Source organism: Petaurus breviceps, unplaced genomic scaffold (assembly GCF_028583685.1).
Source record: "Petaurus breviceps papuanus isolate PSGF00001 unplaced genomic scaffold, PetGlider_PUasm1.0 64, whole genome shotgun sequence".
In the NCBI taxonomy this organism is placed as follows: Eukaryota; Metazoa; Chordata; class Mammalia; order Diprotodontia; family Petauridae; genus Petaurus; species Petaurus breviceps.
The window spans coordinates 2,775,895-2,790,904 of NW_027186428.1; the positions used below are offsets into that span (position 1 = coordinate 2,775,895).

Here is a 15,010-nt window from a genome sequence, read left to right on the forward strand (position 1 = left end):
GCCCTGAGAGAAACAAGAGAATGAGAGATCTTTTTTTTTTTAAAGCAATCGGGGTTAAGTAACTTGCTCAAGGTTACATGGCCAGTTATTTCTGGGTGTGGTGCTAAGTATCTGAGACCGGATTTGATCCCCAGGTCATCCTGACACTGGAGCCACTGCTCTTTACTTGCTGAGCCACCTGGCCGCCCCATGAGAGATCTTTAATGAGAGAAAGAGTCCTGGGATACAGAACTTATATGAGAAGACACACAGCAGGGAGCCAGGGCAGAGGAAGAGAGATCGACATAGCAAAGAACCATATATACTGAGAAGCAAGACTGACCTAGCCTTTTGCTATTACAGTGAACCATGTGGATTGGAAACCATGTAGTCCAGGAAGGTGGGGGATAGGAAAAGGTAGATTTTCTTACATTCTAGAGTTCTTTGCCTCATGGAAATTAGAAGTGTTTGACTTGTATGCAGGCCCTTTATGTGTTTTTGTTGCTTAGGTAAAACTTGCCCTATATTCACTGTCTTCTTAGCCTGAGTACTTGCAGAGGAACTGAAGTTCCTTCTTGAGAGAATAGAATGAGCCACATAACATTCCCAGTGAAGGTGTGAACAAAAGTGTGTGTGTGTGTGTGTGTGTGTGTATGTGTGTAAAATGTACAAATCAGATATTTTTATTCTTTGGGTTTGTTTTTGGGAGTTTTTTTTTTACATGGGAATATGCATCAGAAAGATTTATTCCCATGTTTCCCTCCCTTAAATTTATATCTGTGTCAAGCCAATCATGACCTGAGTTAAAGAAGAGAACTCTGAAGTCCTCCATCTAGTCCAAGCCATACTGAACAGATATCTTCTCTCTAATGTTGTCACCAAGTGATCATCCTTCCTCTGTTTGAAGACCTCCAGTCCTAGGAAATCCACTGCCAACTAAGGTAGTCTGTTCCATTTTATTAATAACAAAATTTTACATGAAATTTAAAAACTATCTTCTTTAGAGTAGAAATATTTCTCCTTCAGGGAGCAACAAAGGATGATTCTCTTGGTTCCTTCTCTAATATCTTTTCAGTTTGCAGTGGCTTGTAAGCAGGGGGCTCTGTGCCACTTGTGTCCACTTGTATGCAGAGATACACAAAAATGTTTAAATCCCCACAACATGGGCTATATAGAGCATGTGCAGCTATTCACTGCATGCTTCCAGCTGACCACATGTGTGACTCAGCACTGGGGTATGCCAGAGATGACAAAGTCTCTGATTGCTTCTCACCATTTGTTGACCCCGCCTTGAAAGGACTTGATGTTTTGGCATGACACAGCAAACCCCAAATGATTGCTTGGTCCTCCCCCTGCCCTGTGAAAAGTCAGTTAAAAGAAAAGACAACTTTCCAGTTTCAGTATTTGACCTTCCAGTGAACAGTCTGAGTTAATTTCTCTAAGTATTGACAAATTAGTCAATCTCCTTGCTGTCTAAGGGGCTCTCAAAAATCTTCTCCTGAACCACAATTCAAAAGTATTGATTCTATGGTGCTCAGCTTTCCTTATAGTCCAGCTCTCACAGCAGTATATCGTTACTAGAAAAATCATAGCTTTGACTATATGGACCTTTGGCAGCAGGTGATGTCCCTGCTTTTTAATATGCTGTCCAGATTTGCTATAGCTTTCATTCCAACAAGCAAGTGAATTTAATTTCATGGCTACAGTCACTGTCTGCAGTGATCTTTGAACCCAAGAGTGTCAAATCTGACACCGCTTCCATTTCTTCTCCCTCTATTTGCCAGGAAGCAATGGGGCCAGTGGTCATGATCTAAGTTGTTTTTTCATATTAAGCTTCAAGCCAATTTTTACACTCTGTTCTTTCATCTTCATCAAGAAACTTATTAATTCTTTACTTTCTGCTATAAGAATGGTATCATCTGCATATCTGAGACTGTTGATATTTTTCCTGGCAATTTCACCTTTCGATTTATCCAGCCTGGCATTGTACATGATGTATTCTGCATATAAGTTAAATAAACAAAGCGACATAATACAACCTCGTTGCACCCCTTTTCCAATCTTAAACCAATCAGATGTTTCATGTTCAATTATAGCTGTTGCTTCTTAGCCTGCATACAGGCTCCTCAGGATGATCTGGTATTCCCATCTCTTTGAGAAATTACTACATTTTGTTGTGATCTGTACAGTCAAAGGCTTTAGTATAGTCAACAAAGCAAAAGCAGATGTTTTTTCTGGAACTTCCTTTGCAAAGGCCTCATCAGACAGCCATTTTATTTTTTGCTCTTCTTTTTCATTGGAATGTTTTTTATTGCTTCCTCCTAATAATATTGTGAACCTCTTGTAATGGTAATATAATTTTGAATTTGAAGATCCCTTTGTGTTGGCAAAAGTAGCAGGTACTTAACACTTAGTAACTGATCAAGCCTCTGTTTGGAGAAACAGAAGGTATGAACTCCTGCCCCTTGTTACTGATGTAACAGGAAGTTGGCTGAAGGAAGTGATGTAGGTAATACCGTGTATATAAGAAAAGCTCCAGAGAGGCACAGTCAGAATTTCCTTGATACTGAGATCTGGTGGCAGAGCAGCTACAGAAGAATGGAGAACTGAGTCCTGAAAAATTGTCTTGGTGGAGCTTCTTCTGAACAGGATCCCAGGAGCCCAGACCCAGGAGTCAGGAGTCTGGAATCCGGAGCCAGGGGCCCCAGAGCCCAAGAGCCCAGGAGCCAGGTGACTGAAGCATGACCAGGATGCTGAGACTTTGTTTGTGGCTTGGTTGAGCCTTGAATTCCTTGGAGCAGAAATGATGAAGGAGCTGACATGCACCACACCCTGTGAACGCCAGTGTGGAGCAGGACCTGCCCAGAAAGCTGGTCAAGGAACTGGGAGCTGTCTGCCATTTAATCCAGGTAGAATCTGGGACCATGGAAGGGGATCCAGGGAATCTGAGAACAGGCCCCAAGTCAAGATGAAGAAAAGACCTCTCCTTGGGTACTGAGTAATTATGGAATTACAGTTTACTAGTGACCTAAGGGGTGGAGAATTTTGTGTGATACTTAGTAAGACTTTACTGAATAAGTGACTGATTGTACTTTTGAGTACTTTGACTATTGTTACTGATTAGTGACTGAGTTAATCAAGACTTTGCCCCAAGAGTGGAAGACTTTGACTGTGTACTTTGATACTATTGATAAGTGACTGATTGAATTAACTTGAGTGACTATTTTACTTTGAGACTATGTTGTGAACATATATGAACAACTATATTGTGATTTTCTGTGATAAGTTGAAATATGGTGAATGCTCTATTTTGAATTATGCTGTACCTTGATTTTCCATGGATGTTTTGCTTTTGTTATGGAATAGAGTGATCACTATACTGAGTAATTAGAACCTTAAAAAAAAGGCTGTTCACAGTAGCAATTCTGGAAAACTTCTGTGCATGGCATTACACCTCTGTCCATAGTTCTTCAGGCATTCTATCTACTAGACTGAATCCCTTAAATCTATACATCTCTTTCATTTCATATTCATAAGGGATGTTATTTAAGTCATACCTGCAAGGTGTGACGGTTTTCCCTACTTTCTTCAATTTAAGTCTGAATTTAGTGGTAAAAAGGTCATGATCTGAGCCACAGTCAGCTGCTGGTACTGTTTTAACTGGCTGTATAGAGCCTCTACATCTTTGGTTTCAAAGTTTATAATCAATCTGATTTTGATATTGACCACCTGGTGATGTCCCTGTGTCACATTCTGGCTTGTTGAAAAAGAGTGTTTGCTATGACCAACAAGTTATCTTCACAAAGCCATATTAGTCTCTGCCCTTCTTCCTTTTGTACTCCAAAGACAAATTTGACTATTATTCCAATTATCTTTTGATTTCCTACTTTAGCATTCCTACTGTAGTATGAATGTGACATTTTTTTTTTTTGGTGTTATTTCTAGAAGACATTGAAGGTCTTCAGAGAACTGATCAACTTTGGCCTCTTCAGTACTAGTTATTGGGGCACAGACTTACATTACTGTGATGTTGAACTGAATTGCCTTGGATTTAAACAGACATATTTAGTCATTTTTGAGATTATACCCCAGTTCTGCTTTTCTCACCTTTTATTGACTATGAGGGGATACCCCATTTCTTCTAAGGAATTCTTGTCCACAGTAACATATGTAATGATGAACTGAATTAAGTTCACCCATTCCCATCTATTTAAGTTCATTTCCACCCAAGATATTGATGTTTAATCTTTCCATCTGTTGTTAGACCACATCTAGCTTACCTTCATTCAGAAATCTTCCATTCCAGGTTCCTATGAAATATTGATTTTTATAACACTGGGTTTTCCTTTTGTCACTAGACATACCTGCAGTGGAGCTTCCTTTAGACCTTGGCCCAGCTGCTTCATTAGTATTGGAGCTACTTGGAGTTGTCTTCTACACTTCCCCATTAGCATGTTGGGCACCTTCCAATGTGAGAGGCTCATCTTCTGGTGTCATCTCTTTTATCATTTTAATGCTATCCATGGGTTTTTCTTGGTAAAGATACTGGAATGGTTTAAGATTTTCTTCTCCAGAAGGTCACCTTTTGTCAGAACTCATCCTTTGTTACCTGCCATCTTAGGCAACGTGATATAGCTTTGCTCATCCTTTCATTGAACTAAAAAAAGCCCTTCCATTTTGACAAGGCAGTGATCCAGGAGGGGAGTTTTATATATATATACATAGGCTAAGATTTCAGGTAACCCTACATATAAAACTTTTGAAGATGACTTGAAAAGAGCTAAAGAGATAGGAAGAACAAAGAAAACAAAATGATACCTGCTTGGGGAGAGCCTGATTTTCCCCCTTTAATTTTCTAAGGGAGACTGAGATAGTCAGGATGTGCCTCAGGGCACATAAAGCTGGAGGCCAAAACAGAGTGGAGGTGTGACTGGAGAGGAGCAACCAACTAGCCAGCTTGGATGGGGAACTTATCAGGGAGCCAGATAAGCTTTTGGTTGCCTTTGAGGAGGAGACAAAGAGATCAGCTCAGAAGACCCTAGACTTGTGTCCCACAGATGACAGGACGTTGATGCTATAAGAGACAATGAGTTAAAGGAGTCAAGATGGCGGAGTAGAAACAGGACTTCTGCTGGGCTCCAACTCCCACCACCTCCAATTCATGTAAAAGGTGACTCTGAACAAACTTTGGAGCTACAGAACCCACAAAATGACACAGAGAAGCTAACCTCCCACTGAGGACAGCCTGGCAGGCTGGCAGGAAGCAGCCAGCCCAGCGCCCTGGGAGCCAAGCCCAGCCCAAGAAAGCCAGAGGTTTTACCCCCAGAGCAGGTCTGATCAGCTCCCAGCTGGAGGGACTTCAGATCACCAGCAGCTGTGGCAGTTTCCAGAATTACCAACCCATAGATGCTAAGGACAAAGTGAGAGATCATTGCAGTGTGGACTTTAGGATTGAGTAGATTGGGAGTGCATTGGCCTTTATCCCCTGGAGGGAGAAGCCACTGAGGTGCCATGTCCATGCAGCTGTGCAGCCGCCACCACGTGGCAGCTTCAGCTCCTGGCCTGCAGACTGTAGGGCGTCCAAGCAACCAGCCTCAGGGGTAATCACTCTTGCTTTAACTTGCTGGGATCTGGATTGCAGTCTAGGGTGGAGGTCCTGGGGTGGGTGACCAGCTTGCAAGAGTATGTGGAGGCTTCAGAGAGGGTACCCAACTAATACCTTCAGCAGCTGAGAAAGCCCCAGCATTTGGTATGCAGCTCCCCTGTCTGGTAGCAGAGTCCTACTATGGCAAAAAGCCCAAAAGTCAAGTAATTGAGTGGCAACATGAGTAAACAAGGGAAGCAAAGCAGACAGAGGAATCCAACATTAGACTCCTATTTTGGGTACAAAAAGGATCAAAGCATGGAACAGGAGGAAGACAGTGAAGTCAGAACTCCTGCGCCAAAAGCTTCCAAGAAAAATACAAGCTGGTTACAGGCCATACAAGAGCTTAAAAAGGATTTTGAAAACCAAATAAAAGAAGTAGAGGAAACATTGGGAAGAGAAATGAGAATGATGCAAAAAAAATTGTGAAATGAGAATCAACAACCTGACTAAAGAAAATAACACCTTAAAAAATAGACTAACTCAAAAGGCAAAAGAGGACCAAATAGGAAATGAGGAGAAGAATGCTTTAAAAAGCCAAATTTGCCAGATGGAAAAAGAATCTCAAAAGCTCACTGAAGAGAATCATTCTTTCAGAATTAGATTGGAGCAAATGGAAGCTAGTGACTTTATGAGAAATCATAAACAGATCCGAAAAAATGAAAAAATAGAAGGCAATGTGAAATATCTCACTGGGAAAACCACTGACCTGGAAAATAGATCCAGGAGAGATAATTTAAAAATTATTGGACTACTTGAAAGCCATGATCAAAAAAGGAACTTAGAAATCATTCTTCAAGGAATTCTCAAGGAAAATTGCCTGATTTTTTTAGAACCAGAGGACAAAATAGAGGTTGAAAGAATCCACTGATCACCTCCTGAAAAAGATTCCAAAAAGAAAACTCCTAGGAATATTATAGCCAGGTTCCGGAATTCCCAGATCAAGGAGAAAATATTACAAGCAGCGAAGAAGAAACAATTTGAATATTGTGGAAACACAATCAGTATAACACAGGATCTGGCAGCTTCTACACTGAGGGATAGAAGGTCTTGGAATATGATATTCTGGAGGGCAAAGGAGCTGGGATTAAAGCCAAGAATCACCTACCTAGCAAAACTGAGTATCATGTTTCAGGGGAAAATATGGTCATTCAGTGGAATAGAGGACTTTCAAACATTCTTGATGAAAAAACCAGAGTTGAATAGAAAGTTTGACATACAAGAAGCAAGAGAAGCATGATAAGGTAAACAGGGAAAAGAAATCATAAGGAACTTATCAATGTTGAACTGTTTACATTCCTACATGAAAAAACAATAATTGTAGCTTATTAATCTTTTCCCAGTATGAGAATAATAGAAGGGAATAGAAATGTGTATATGTGTATATATATACACCTACATATATGTCTATATAGGAAGGTATATGGGAGTATGAATACATATGTGAGTGTGTGTGTGTGTATATATATATATATATATATATATGTACAGATATACATAAATAGAGGGCACAGGATCAGTTTAATGGGAAGGGATGACACTTAAAAGGTGAAATTAAGAGGTGAGAGAGGAATATAATGAGAGGAGATAGGGAGAGACAGATTGGGGTAAACTATCTCATATAGAAGAGGCAAGGGAAAATGGTTACAATGGAGGGGAAGAATAGGAAGGCAAAAGAGAATGGGTCAACCTTATTTCCATTGAATTTGGCTTGAGGAGGGAATGAAATACACACTAAATACAGTTTCTCACCCCACAGGAGAGTAGGGGGTAAGGGGATGAGAGGGGGGATGATGGAAGGGAGGGCAGGTTGGGGGGGGAGGGAAGTTGGAAGCACCCACTTTTGAAAAAGGACAGGATCAAAGTAGAGAATAGAACAAGTGGGGGTCGGGTTAGGACAGAGGGAAATATAGTCAGTCTTTTACAATATATCTACTATGGAAATGTTTTGCATAGCTACACATATACAACCTATATTGAATTGCTTATCTTCCTAGTAAGGGTGGGTGACAAGGGAGGAAGGGAATGAATCTGGAATTCAAAGTTTTAAAATCGAATGTTTAAAATATATATATATATATATACTATAATCAATATTCTTTTCTATTCTTTTCCATGTAAATGGGAAATAAGATACACAGGCACTGGGGATGGGGGCGGTCAGGTGGCACAGTGAATAAGAGTGCCAGCCCCAGAGTTGGGAGACCTAGGATTGGTTCCGGGCTCAGATACTTAACACCCACACAAAATAACTGGCTGTGTAACCTTGAGCAAGTTATTTAACCCCAATTGCTTTAAAAAAAAAACACACACACAGGCACTGGGTCACAGAGATCCACTGTCCCCTACTGGAAAGTCAGAGGGGGTATGGGAGAAGACATGGGAGAGAGCAGATTGAAGGAGGGGATATCCAGTGGGATCGCTATTTTGGGGTGGTGGGTAGGGGAAAAACGCAGAGAAATTTTGTAACTCAAAACCTTGTGGAAATGAATGATGTAAACTAGAAGTTAATAAAGTGTTTAACTCAAAACCTTGTGGAAATGAATGATGTAAACTAGAAGTTAATAAAGATAAAATAAAAATTAAAAAAGAAGCAATGAGTTGAAAAGCTACCAGGTGACTTTTGCTACTTATCTGTGGGAGTGACTGACGAGGAGGTCTGAGTCTTGGCACCCAAACTGTGTTTCTATAACTACTGGATTTGTGTTTGTGTATAACCTGGTAAAAGGACTACTTGGGTCTACAAGAACCTGAGAGGGCACAACTCAACCATTAGTTTTTTTTTTAATATCTTTCATTTTATTCCTTTTATTTCCATGGGCATAAGTAAGGAGCTATATATAGACAAACTGTATTTTGTTGATGAATTCCATTATACCATGCTCATGCAATTTGAGTTCTGGAAACAAAGTACATGCTCATTGATTAGGGAATGGTTAAACTCATTCTGGTACTTGTATGTAATGCAATATTACTGCATAAGAAATTAATATCAAAAGTATGGAAAAGCACAGGAAGACTTATATGAACCTAATGTATATTGAAGTAAGCAGAACCAGGAAAACAGTGCGCACAGTGATTGCAAGAGTGTCATTTGGAAAGGTCAAAATGTCAAAACTAAATGCTCTGTAATCATGATGATCGATCTTGGTCTCAAAAAAGAGTGAAGAGAATGTAATTTCCTTCATTTTTCTGCTGATGAGGTGGCCCTAAGTATGGAATGTTACTGTGAGACTTAGTTGATGTGTTGGTTAGTTTTCCCAAAATGCTTGTCTCTTTTTAATTTAATTTAATTTTTACAAGGAATAGCTATCTTGGGAGAGGAGAAAAGACAGATATGTTTAGAAATGAAGGTGATGTAAAAACAAAATATATTATTTTTCTTAAAGAAAATAAATAGTGGGTACCCTACTGGAGGCCATGTCCTGGGGGCTAAAACTAAGAGAGGAGGATAGTCATGTAGGAATGTTTGTGGAAGCCAAATCTTGGGCTTCAGATTGGGATTGGATTGTGGCCCTTAACAGCTAGGTCAAACCTATTCAAGGCTTATCACACATTTCTTCATTCGAAAAACATTGTGCTTTAGCCACATTGGATTTCCCTTTGCCCCCTGTGTATATTACCCCTGATCTATTGCTCATTGTTTTCTTTTTCATACAGTATTTTTATTTAACATTGACCTACATGTAGCTTGTGACCAAATACTTAACCCAAATTTTACAGTAAGGTACTGTAAACACCCCATAAAAGAAAAAGAAAAAATTCAGACTTTTTCTGTGCTACGAAGGGAGGGCCAAACAAATTTTATGCTGAGTTGGGGGGGGGGGAGGTGTACAGACCTAATCCCTTCAATGTGGAAAGGATCATTGCAGTTTTAAATTTCAAAGCTTATGAACTTATTTTATTTTTTAAATTACATTTTATGTTTATTTTTAGTTTACATCATTCATTTCCATAAGATTTTGAGTTATGAATTTTCTCCCCATCTTTCCCCTACCCACCACTCCAAAACAGTAATCCCACTGTATACTCCCTTCCCCAATCTGGTCTCTCCTGTATCCTCCCCATGACCCCTCCAACTTTCCAGTAGGGCAAGATAGATCTCTGTACCCCAGTGCCTGTATATCTTATTTCCCAGTTGCATGTAAAAAATATAATAATTTTTTTTAAACATTTGATTTTAAAACTTGAAATACCAGATTCTTTCCCTTCCTCCCTTGTCACCCACCCTTAATGGGAAGATAAGCAATTCAATATAGGTTGTACATGTATGTAGCTATGCAAAACATTTCTAGAGTGGATATATTGTGAAAGACTGACTATATTTCCCTCTGTCCTAACCTGACCTCCACTTGTTCTATTCTCTACTTTGACCCTGGCCCTTTTCAAAAGTGTTTACTTCCAAATTCCCTCCCCTGCAACCTGCCCTCCCTTCCATCATCCCCCCTCTCATCCCCTTCCCCTCTACTCTCTTGTAGGGAGAGATACCCTATTTAGTGTGTATGTCATTCCCTCCCTAAGCCAAATTCAATGAGAGTAAGGTTGACTCATTCCCTTTTGCCTTCCTGTTCTTCCCCTTCATTGTAATAGTTTTCCCTTGCCTCTTTTATATGAGATAATTTATACCATTCTGTCTCTCCCCATTTCCTCTCATTATATTCCTCTATCACTTCTCAATTTCACCTTTTAAGTATCATCCCTTCCTATTCAATTGGTCCTGTGCCCTCTGTCTATGTATACTTGTACACATATATACACACTCACATATGTATTCATGTACCTGTATACCCTCCTATATAGACATATATATGTATGTATACATATAATACATATGATGTATATACATATACACACACACACATATATATATGATGTATATTCCCTTCAACTATTCTCATACTGAGTAAAGTTTCATAAGTTACAATGATCGTTTTAGGAATGTAAATAATTCGACGTTGATAAGTTCCTTATGATTTCTTTTCCCTGTTTACCTTATCATGCTTCTCTTGCTTCTTGTATCTGAATGTCAAATTTTCTATTCAACTCTGGTTTTTTCATCAAGAATGTTTGAAAGTCCTCTATTCCACTGAATGATCATATTTTCCCCTGAAACTCAGTTTTGCTGGGTAGGTGATTCTTGGCTTTAATCCCAGCTCCTTTGCCCTCCAGAATATCATATTCCAAGACCTTCTATTCCTCAGTGTAGAAGCTGCCAGATCCTGTGTTATACTGATTGTGTTTCCACAATATTAAAATTGTTTCTTCTTGGCTGCTTGTAATATTTTCTCCTTGATCTGGGAATTCCAGAACCTGGCTATAATATTCCAAAGGGTTTTCTTTTTGGGATCTTTTTCAGGAGTTGATCAGTGAATTCTTTCAACCTCTATTTTATCTTCTAGTTCTGAAACATCAGGGCAATTTTCCTTGAGAATTTCTTGAAGGATGATTTCTAGATTTTTTTTTATCATGGCTTTCAAATAATCCAATAATTTTTAAATGATCTCTACTGGATCTATCTTCCAGGTCAGTGGTTTTTACAATGAGATATTTCACATTGCCTTCTATTTTTTCATTTCTTTGGATCTGTTTAAGATTTCTCATAAAGTCACTAGCTTCCATTTGCTCCAATTGAATTCTGAAAGAATGATTCTCTTCAGTGAGCTTTTGAGATTCTTTTTCCATCTGGCAAATTTGGCTTTTTAAGGTATTCTTCTCCTCATTTCCTTTTTGGGCCTCTTTTGCCTTTTGAGTTAGTCTATTTTGTAAGGTGGTATTTTCTTCAGTCAGGTTGCTGACTCTCTTTTCATGATTTTCTTGCGTCATTCTCATTTCTCTTCCCAATTTTTCCTCCACTTCTCTTATTTGGTTTTCAAAATCCTTTTTAAGCTCCTCTATGGCCTGTAACCAGTTCATATTTTTCTTGGAAGCTTTACTGGTGCAGAAGTTCTGACTTTGTTGTCTTCCTTCTGTTCTATGCTTTGATCCTTTTTTGTCCCCAAAAAGGAATCCAAAGTCATACCGCTGTGCTTCTTTTGCTTCCTTTGCTTGCTCATGTTGCCACTCAATTATTTGACTCTTGAGCTTTTTGGCACAATAGAACTCGGCTTCCAGAGAGGAGAGCTTTGTCCCAAATTGCTGGGGGGTTTTGCAGCTACCATGGAAACACAATTGTGGAAACACAATCAGTATAACACAGGATCTGGCAGCTTCTACACTGAGGGATAGAAGGTCTTGGATTATTAGTTGGGTGCCCTCTCAGAAGCCTCTACTGATTCTAGCACACTGGTCACTCACCTCAGGACTTCCACCCTAAACTGCAATCTAGATCCAAGCAGGTTAAAGCAAGAGTGATTACCCCTCCTACGAACTCAAGAGGGGCTGGGCTTGGCTCCCAGCACAGTGCAATGGACTCTTCCTGCTGGTCTGCTGTAATAAGAATGTAAATTTTAAAGATCTTCCCTGCCCCTAGGCTAATGTGCACCTGAAGCCTGGGGTGGGGGAGGCTTGTTTTTCAGTAGATACTCCTTGATTGGCCAGTGAGTCAACGAGGTTGTTACATTCTCTGAGCCAGGAGAAGGCTATATAAGCCCTGATGTGTAGCTTTGTTTTGGGACTCACTTTGAGAAGTGTTCTGTGATTTGATCTGAATTCTGGGAAGCCGTTGTTGAGAGTCCCCCGGCTTTGAAAAACCCAGAATGTGGAAACCCAGATGTTGACTGGGTATGGATGTAATGGTTGGACAGTTTGGAAAGCTGTCTACTTGATGTTTCTGTCTTGATAATTATGCCTGTATACTTTGAGGTTCAGGGTGCTGACCTTTTCTCCTGAACAAGGTAAACGATATATGTCTGACTGATTAAAGTAAGCTTGTTAACCCATTTTGAGTTGCTTTCCTTTAACAAAGCAGATCCAAGAACCTGTGGTAGCTGCAAACCCTGAGGATGCTTGGGGTGCTTGCTGCTACATCTGCTGGGCTGTCTTCAGAGGGAGGTTTGTTTCTCTCTGTCACTTTGTGGGTTCTGTAGCCCTAAAGTTTGTTTAGAGTCATTTTTATAGGTATTTGAAGTGGTTATGGAGGGGGCATATGGATTTTTTCTTCTTCTATGCCACCATCTTGGCTCCCAGTCATTGTTTTCTCTGCCTATAATGGCTCCTTTGCAATCAATAAGTATTTATGAAGCCTCTCCTAAATGCCAGGCATTGTTCTACTCACTGGGGATTCAAGTACAATATAAGGAATGAAACAATCCCTATTTATAAAGAGCTTACATTCTAATGGAAAGACAAGTATATATGTAAACTGATGTAGAATAAACATAAAGCAATATAGTCAAATGTGTATAGAATTATTAAATACAACGTAGTTTGAGAGAGAAGGCACTAGTAGTTGGGAGAATCAGGAAAATATATATATATTTTTTGCTTTTTGGAGGGCAGTTGGGCTTAAGTGACTTGCCCAAAGTCACATGGCTAGTAATTGTGTCAAGTGTCTAAGGCTGGATTTGAACTCAGGTCCTCCTGACTCCAGGGCTGGTGCTCCATTCACTGTGCCACCTAGCTGCCCAAATCAAGAAAACCTTTATGCATAAAATAATTCTTGATGCATATTAAAGGAAGAAAAGGACTTTATCAAGCAAATGGAGTAAAAGATTGAAGTCACGAAAACAAATCCTGCCTGGGTCCCTTACTAGCAGTGTGATCCTGATAACTATAAAACAAGAATAAACAACAATGTGATCCTGAACAATGAAGCAACAATGAAAACTTCACATTTATATAGTGCTTTAAAATTTACCCATCACTCTTTCCATACAATCCTAGAACATAAGAACTAGAAGGTAGCTTACAACACTTACCCCATCTTCTTCATATCAATATCACTAATAAGGAAATTGAGATGAGAAGAGCTAAATAATTTGCTCAGTAAGTGTCTGAGCTCTGGATTCGAATCCGGATTGAAGGGTTCTAAACCCAGCCCTCTTTCTGTTATTCCATATTGTGGAAACAGAGATCAAGATACCACTCACCCAAAGTTACACAGTAGATATTTTTTCCTTTGGATTCAATTTAACAAACATTTATTGAGTGCCTATAATGTGACAGACACTTTTGCCTGTGCACTGAAAATATAAAGAGAAAAAAATACACAGTCTTGCCCTCAAGGAGCTCACATTCCATTTAAAAAATATATTTATTTCATTAACTATTTCCTAGTTACATGTAAACTTTTTAACTTTCATTTTTTAACATTTTTGAGTTCCAAATTCTCTACCTCCCTCCCCCTCAAGAAGGCAAGCAATTGGATATCGATTATATATGACACAGTGGATTATTAATAGCAAAAAAAGAGGAGTCAGGATTCCTTGACTGCCTCCCCAATTCCCTATATCTCTTTTTTTCACCATCTTGTGAAGTATAGGTGTTATTTTCTCCATTGCCTAGGTGAGTAAATTGAGGATTGGGCAGCTTAATGGATTTGCCCAAGTTCTCATAATTGCTAAATGGCAGAGCTTCTGATTTTTAGACTAGCAGGGATGGTAAATTTTGAGACAACTCCACAAATTTTCCCCCAGCCAACTCTTCCTATTTTGGTTAAATGTTAGTAACAGGGATAGGTTGAAAGTTATCAATTTATCACTTGCACTATAATAAGTAAGGTCCTATTCTTATTAATACTCAGTGGTCTGCTCCTTTAATCTCTGTTATCCCAAAGCAGTCATTCTAGGCATAAACTCTTTCTCTTGATTTCTTTTTCCTGTGCTCTTCTCCTTGTTCTGTGCCTGCCAAATGAGACTATGTGAAGTACAAAGACCTAGATGAAGTCTTTCCATCCACATGTGAAATATTTTCAGAACTGAATGACTCAGAAATAAAGATCTTGGTTATGGTCTTGGCTCCCACACTTCCCACCTGCATGACTATGGGCAAAACATTTTTCTTCTTTCTTCACCTATAAAATACACTTTGAATCTCATAGGGTTCCTGTGAGAAAAGCACTTTGTCTTCAAAGCATTATAGAAATGGGTGCTATTGTCATTATTTTTCTTAATAAATAAACTTTTTTAAAATTAAAAAAAATTTTTTTGCTTTTTTTGGAAGGGAGAGGGCAGGGCAATTGGGTTAAGTGACTTGCCCAAGGTCACATGGCTAGTAAGTGTTAACAGTCTGGGGCTGGATTTGAACTCAAGTCCTCCTGACTCCAGGGTTGGTGCTCTATTCACTGTGCTACCTAGCCTCCCCCTTAATAAATAAGTGTGACCCTGAACAGAAAATATATTGAGGAAGATTTCATAGGCTCTGCTTGGCTACCTTTCCAAGCCCAATGACTGTTATAGTTGACCCTATATTTCATTGTAAGATGTAGTTCTAGTGAGCAGAGCATCACTT

At 39.3% G+C, this 15,010-nt stretch overlaps 1 protein-coding gene across 1 annotated transcript in view; it reads left to right on the top strand.

The window, feature by feature from the left end:
* Nucleotides 1-2,759: 2,759 nt before the first annotated feature.
* The window catches only part of KLC1 (kinesin light chain 1), a 108,541-nt gene continuing 96,290 nt past the window's right edge, over nt 2,760-15,010 (top strand). The window contains exon 1 of the mRNA XM_069103786.1: nt 2,760-2,888. The gene's annotated coding sequence lies outside the window, so the exon portion shown is untranslated. The remainder of the gene's footprint in view (nt 2,889-15,010) is intronic.